Below are 7089 nucleotides of genomic sequence, written 5' to 3' on the forward strand. Positions count from 1 at the left end.
TATATATATATATATATATATATATGTATATGTATGCATATATAAATATATATATATATATATATATATATATATATATATATATATATATATGTATATATATATAAATAAATAAATATATATATATATATACATATATATAACTAGATATACATATATATACATATGTATAACTATATACATATATATACAACTAATGCACTCGGTGGAGTGAGGACGTGCTGAAGAAGTGCTCTGTTGAAATTTAACAACAATAGTGGCAAGTTAAAAGTGAAAATTGTTGAGTTGATAATTTCCAACATCATTAAGTTATGTAAATTGGAATCAACGTCATTGGAATACTAAATAGTGCAAAGTTACAAATTAATAGTTGATTACAACTAGGACACAGGTAAGAGTTACCAATTATGGTTTTCCTGACCCATTTGGACTTAGATATAGTGTAAACTACGAAAATGTTAGGAGCCATTAAGAAAATTAGAAGGAAACCTCATGAAAAGACTGAAACAGGAAAATCAGTTGAAGAAGAAACAAATGAATTTCTACAGATAATGAAGAATACACCAGTATATGATAGTGACAACACGGAGGAAGGTGCCTGTGGAAGAAATGATGAATCAGCGAATGGATCGTTGGTCACTGTGGAATCTGATGACACTGAACTATGTGAGCACTGCAAGACTGTCGTTGCCAATGAGGGAATTTGTTGTAATAGATGTCAAAAATGGTATCATATTGAAAACGAATGTTCTGGATTAATAGAAAATTTATCACAAGCTGGCAGAAGACTGTTGTGTAACGAACATATTTATTACATATGTAGAAATTGCACTGATAAGTTCAATGAAGATGCAGCAAACATACAAAGAAAAGTATTGGATGAAGAAGTCGTAATGTCCCATCATTTGGTTCAGGTCTTGATGAATAAAATAGAAGAAATGAAGGATAGCATGACAGAAATGAGAAATAAAATGCAAGAAACAAGAGATGAGATGCATGAATTAAGAAATGAAATGAAAGAATTAAAAAATGAAAAGAAAAGGAATGAAGATGACATAGATAGGAAGCATCTAACTGGCACATATGCGGAAAAGGTGAAATCAAAGAAAACATTGATTGTAAAATCAACTGATGAGGTGTCAGCAGTTAATAATAAGAAAACAATAATGACCAAATTAAAAGCCCAAGTTGAAAGTACTGCTGAAACAAAAGATGGCCACTTGATCATGAAATTTGCAGATAAGCAGAACCTGGAGCAGGCAAAATCAGAATTGGAACAAGGTAATGTAAACAAGATCACTGTTACTGAAAAAGGAAAATTTAAACCTAAGATAAAACTTACTAATGTACCAGAAGATGATGATGATATTATTCAAAGTCTGAAGCTTAAGAACCAGTGGCTAAATAGACGCATTGTAGAAAACGAAGATCTGACTATCATAATGCAAGAAAATTTAAGAATGGATAAACATAAACTCTATATTATAAAATGTACACCTAAGATACGTAAAGCAATCTATGAAAATGGAGATAAACTTAGTACCACATATAGAATATGTAATGTTTACGATCATTACATGCCCTACCAGTGTTACAAATGCCAGGAATTTGGGCATAGTGCAGCAAATTACAAGAATAAACAGTCGTGCCCCAAGTGCGCGAGAGAACATAGAGCAGGTCATTGCAATGTTGTTGAAGTTAAATGCATAAATTGTGTGAGAAAGAACTATGATGACACAGAACATAAATCCTATGACAAAGTAAACTGTGAAGTTTATAAGCAAGAAATAATAAGAGCCAGAAACAATACTGACCATGGCTTCGATTAAGAAAATATGTAATCTAATAAATATACAATCCATTGGCAATAAAACTCATATCATTAAGGAAGTCGTAAGTGATCAAGATGTGGATATTTGCTTATTAACTTAAACTTGGTTGAGTGGTAATGTGAGTGACAGATCGAAAATAAATGAGATGACACCTAAATCTTATAACTTTTATCATGAACCAAGAGAAAACAAAAGAGGTGGTGGCATTGGAATCTTAATAAAGAAATCATACAAAGTTACAGTAAGAAATCATCTCAAAGTTAATTCATTTGAATATATGAATATTAAAATTTTATCTCGAAATGTAAATCTACAAATAGTTATACTCTATAGACCACCGTGCAAAAGCAAAAGAATGTTTCTAGATGAATTTAATAACTTACTAGATACATTGAATGACAATCGAAATATAGTTATATGTGGTGATTTCAACCTACATCTTGATAACAGAGTAGACCCATATGTCAATGAATTTAGAGAATTGATTGACAACCACGACCTTGAAAACATAGTGTCTGAACCAACAGCTCAGTCTAATCATATACTAGATTTAGTTATAGTAAACAAAAACAACAACATCATACTAAATATGGAGATTGAACCTGACTGCTCTATATCCCCAAAGCATAAGTTGATGTCTTTTGAAATAGACGTTAGAAAAAATAATGCAATACAGAAGGAAATCACATACAGAATTAAGACTAACTTTGATCCAAAAGAGTTCATTGATCAAAGCCTAGAGGATATAAAAGGGATAACACCAGTCTGTAACTGTGAAGAGAATCACACCCTTGTAGAGGGACAATCCTGTATAAACTGCATTACTGATAGAAGTAAAACTATACTTGCAACTAATTATAATAATAGGTGCCCGGAAATAACAAAAATAATCACAATTAAAGAAAAATCGAACTGGTTTGATAATGAATTACACGAAGAGAAAAAAAAAGAAAAAGAAAAATGGAGGATACATGGAAAATAAATAAAAATAATGAAAACTGGCAACATTACAAAGCAGCTAGAAATCGCTACAATTACCTTATCTTAGTTAAAAAAAGGCCTATTATAAAAAAGTGTGCAATGAAAATGACTCACGGAAAATACATAAGAACCTAAAGAAACTATTAGGTCTAAAGACAGAAATAGTGTTGCCCGATATAACTAATGATCCTGCCTAGCAAATGGTTTTATTAATTATTTTGAAGAAAAAATAAATCAAATCTGCTCCAGTTTTCACAACATCAGCACAACAGAGCAAAGGAATACATCAGCAACAGGTGTAAATAAGCTAAGGGTATTCAAAGAGTTAAGTCAGAGTGATTATATGAGAATAATAAAGAAAGTAAAAAAAACCTACTGCGGAAATGATCCATTTCCAATTAATAATGTAAAAGACGCAGAAAATTTCACCAGACTACAAGAGACCTACCGAAACATGGTAAATATGAGTTTAACACAGGCAGTTTTCCCTGATTGTGAAAAAGTTGCGTGTATCAAGCCTGCGTATAAAGGAAAAGGTGATGCAGACAATTTAAGTTCATATAGGCCAATATCAAATCTGTCATATTTTTCGAAAATTATTGAAACTGCTGTAGACGAACAAACCTGGAAATATCTGAAAAAATCTAATGTCATACCTGATGATCAATCTGCATACAGAGAAAATTACTCCACAGAAACAACAATATTAGCGATATAAAATGACATAGCAGAAATTATAACAAATGGCAAGTGTTGCATTCTTGTAATGCTTGATCTAAGTGCAGCATTTGATACTGTAGAACATACATATCTGATGGAAGACCTTAAAGCTGTGGGCATCGTAGAACGAGCACACGACTGGTTTGTGAGTTATCTTGAAAAGCGCAAAGTTAAAGTAGTAATATCAAATGTTGAATCTGAGACAAGAAAACTAACCAAAGGGGTGCCTCAAGGCAGTGTACTAGGTCCTCTCCTGTTTGAAATTTACACGATTGAACTGGCAAATATACTTGAAACTCACAGAGTTAAGTTTAAAATATACGCTGATGATACACAATTCTATTTCCCAATAGAATCAGTTGATGAAGCTAAAAGAAAGATACATGAAATAATGAATGACATTAAGGCTTGAATGTTAACAAAAAAGCTCAAGCTCAATGAAGACAAAAGTGAATGTATTATTTTTGGAAATGAAAAAGATATAAAAAGAATCGAATGCTTCCAAAGAATTGAAATAGGTCAATCGATCATTGACCTAAAGAAATCTGTCAGGAATCTTGGAGTAATCATGGATGATAGACTGACAATGAACGAACATATAAATAACATGGTAAGAAATTGTAACTATCATATTAGAAACATAGCATTTATTAGTAAATACTTAGATGAAAAATCTATGGCCATACTCATTTATCACCACATATTTTCAAGAATTGATTACTGCAACTCACTGTTTCTATGGCTTACCAAATTATCAGCTGAAGAAAATTCAGAGAGTACAAAATAGAGCCGCTAGATTAATGAAAGGACTACACAATAGGGATAGAATTTACCCCTGCACTAATTAAATTACACTGGCTACCGGTAAAAGCGAGAATTGAATACAAGCTACTCTTACTAACGTTTAAGATACTGAACCAAAATGAACCAAAATATCTAAAAGAATGCCTGAATAAACTAGAACTAGGAACAAATGTTAACACAAGACACATGAGTGATAAACATAGGCTATCTGAAACCAAGAACAAATAGTAAATTTGGTGAAAGGGCTTTTAGCTACTGTGCGCCTAGACACTATAATAAACTGCCAACTGAAATGAAGGACCTAAAGGGAGCAATTGAATTTAAGAAGAAACTAAAGACATTACTTTTCACAAGATCGTATGATTTGGAAGATGCTACAATCAAAGAATTGTATAAGTTATAATGAAAATGTTTCGTTAGATGATTAATATGGACCCCCGCCCCGAGAAGTAGTTCACTCGACTTCAGTGGAGGGTTGGATTTAAACCCAAAACAATAGAACAATAGAATATAACTGTATACATATACATATATAGATATATAATCATATATAAATATATAAACAGTTATATGTAAACATAATATATATATATATATATATATATATTATATATATATATATATATATATATATATATATATATATATATATAATATATATATATATATATATATACATACATACATACATATATGCGAGATATCAAGCAAGCTCGTAAAAGATTGGTTAAAATGATGATTAATTTCAATTTACTCGGAGGGGTTTCTAATCTATTCCAATTAACATTCAATCAATAATTTATTACACTTAACATTTCAAATCTCTTTTATCTCCAATTTAATAGAATTTTGGGAGAAACTCTTACTTTGATCAGGTTTTTATTTCAATGATTTCTTCCTCATTTTACTTTCTGGATAATTAATCTCTTCTGGTTTTTGATAATTTTCCTTAATCAGATATCAAATAATTTTATTCTCTTATGGGGGAAAATTATCATTGTATAATATACTCATCGAATTATACCAATTCTTCCTATAATCTGATAAAAATAAATATATCAATTCTTACTATAATCTAATATAAAGGGATATATGAATTCTTACTATAATCTGATAAAAAAAAATTATGATTTCTTACTATAATCTGATAAGAAATCAATTTATAAATTCTTACTATAATCTGATAAAAAACAAATTAATAAATTCTTACTATAATCTGATAAAATAATAAGAATTACAAACCCCTTCGGCCGCAATGATTTACAGATAATTACATTTAATGCTTGATTCGCGTTTAATTCATTCCCCAAATCTCAGTTCGCTTCCCACGACAGGAAGGAATCATAGCTCTCTCTCTCTCTCTCTCTCTCTCCTCTCTCTCTCTCTCTCTCTCTCTCTCTCTCTCTCTCTCTCTCTCTCTCTCTTGTAGTATGTCTGCAAGTTAGTTCTATTCTCTCTCTCTCTCTCTCTCTCTCTCTCCTCTCTCTCTCTCTCTCTCTCTCTCTCTCTCTCTCTCTCTCTCTCTCTCTCCTCTTGTAGTATGTCTGCAAGTTAGTTCTATTCTCTCTCTCCCTCTCTCTCTCTCTCTCTCTCTCTCTCTCTCTCTTCTCCTCTCCTCTCTCTCTCTCTCTCTCTCTCTCTTTTGTAGTATGTCTGCAAATTAGTTTCTCTCTCTCTCTCTCTCTCTCTCTCCTCTCTCTCCTCTCTCTCTCTCTCTCCTCTCTCTCTCTCTCTCTCTCTCTCTCTTGTAGTATGTCTGCAAGTTAGTTCTATTCTCTCTCTCTCTCTCTCTCTCTCTCTCTCTCTCTCTCTCTCTCTCTCTCTCTCTCTCTCTCTCAAAAAGTTATAATTAAACTAAAGAACCATCTGTCATTACTCCGTATATAGAACTTTTAATATTCTTACGTATGGTACTGGCTCGAATCTAAGTATTTCGTATTGTTGTAAACTTTGGTATCATAAATTCAACGAAAAAACAAATTGATATATTATTATTATTATTATTATTATTATTATTATTATTATTATTATTATTATTATTATTATTATTATTATTATTATTATTATTATTGTTATTGTTATTATTATTATTACTAGCCAAGCTACAACCCTAGTTGGAAAAGCAAGATGCTATAAGCCCAAGGGCTCCAATAACGAAAGAATATAAGGAAATAAATAAATGATGCGAACAAATTAACAATAAATCATTCTAAAAACAGTAACAAAGTCAAAACAGATTTGTCATATATGAACTATTAACAACGTCAAAAACAGATTTGTCATATATAAACTATAAAAAGACTCTTGTCAGCCTGGTCAACATAAAAACATTTGCTCCAACTTTGAACTTTTGAAGTTCTACTGATTCAACCACCCGATTAGGAAGATCATTCCACAACTTGGTAACACCTGGAATAAAACTTCTTGAGTACTGTGTAGTATGAGCCTCATGATGGAGAAGGCTTGGCTATTAGAATTAACTGCCTGCCTAGTATAACTGTTTTACTAATATTCATTAAGTAATATTGCTGCTTGGATATCAAACATTTACTGCTCATTGTTACATTTCTCTTTAAATATGTTTTTGTAATTGAGATGTTTTGTTGAGAGTGGAAATGGCAGTTAATAGGTGGTTGACTAATGTCATTGCTACTACTACTACTACTACTACTACTACTGACAATCATAGTGCCAATAATAATAATAATAACAATGATAATAATAATAATAATGATAACAATAGTATAAACCT

The sequence above is a fragment of the Palaemon carinicauda genome, chromosome 24 (assembly GCF_036898095.1).
Source record: "Palaemon carinicauda isolate YSFRI2023 chromosome 24, ASM3689809v2, whole genome shotgun sequence".
NCBI lineage: Eukaryota > Metazoa > Arthropoda > Malacostraca > Decapoda > Palaemonidae > Palaemon > Palaemon carinicauda.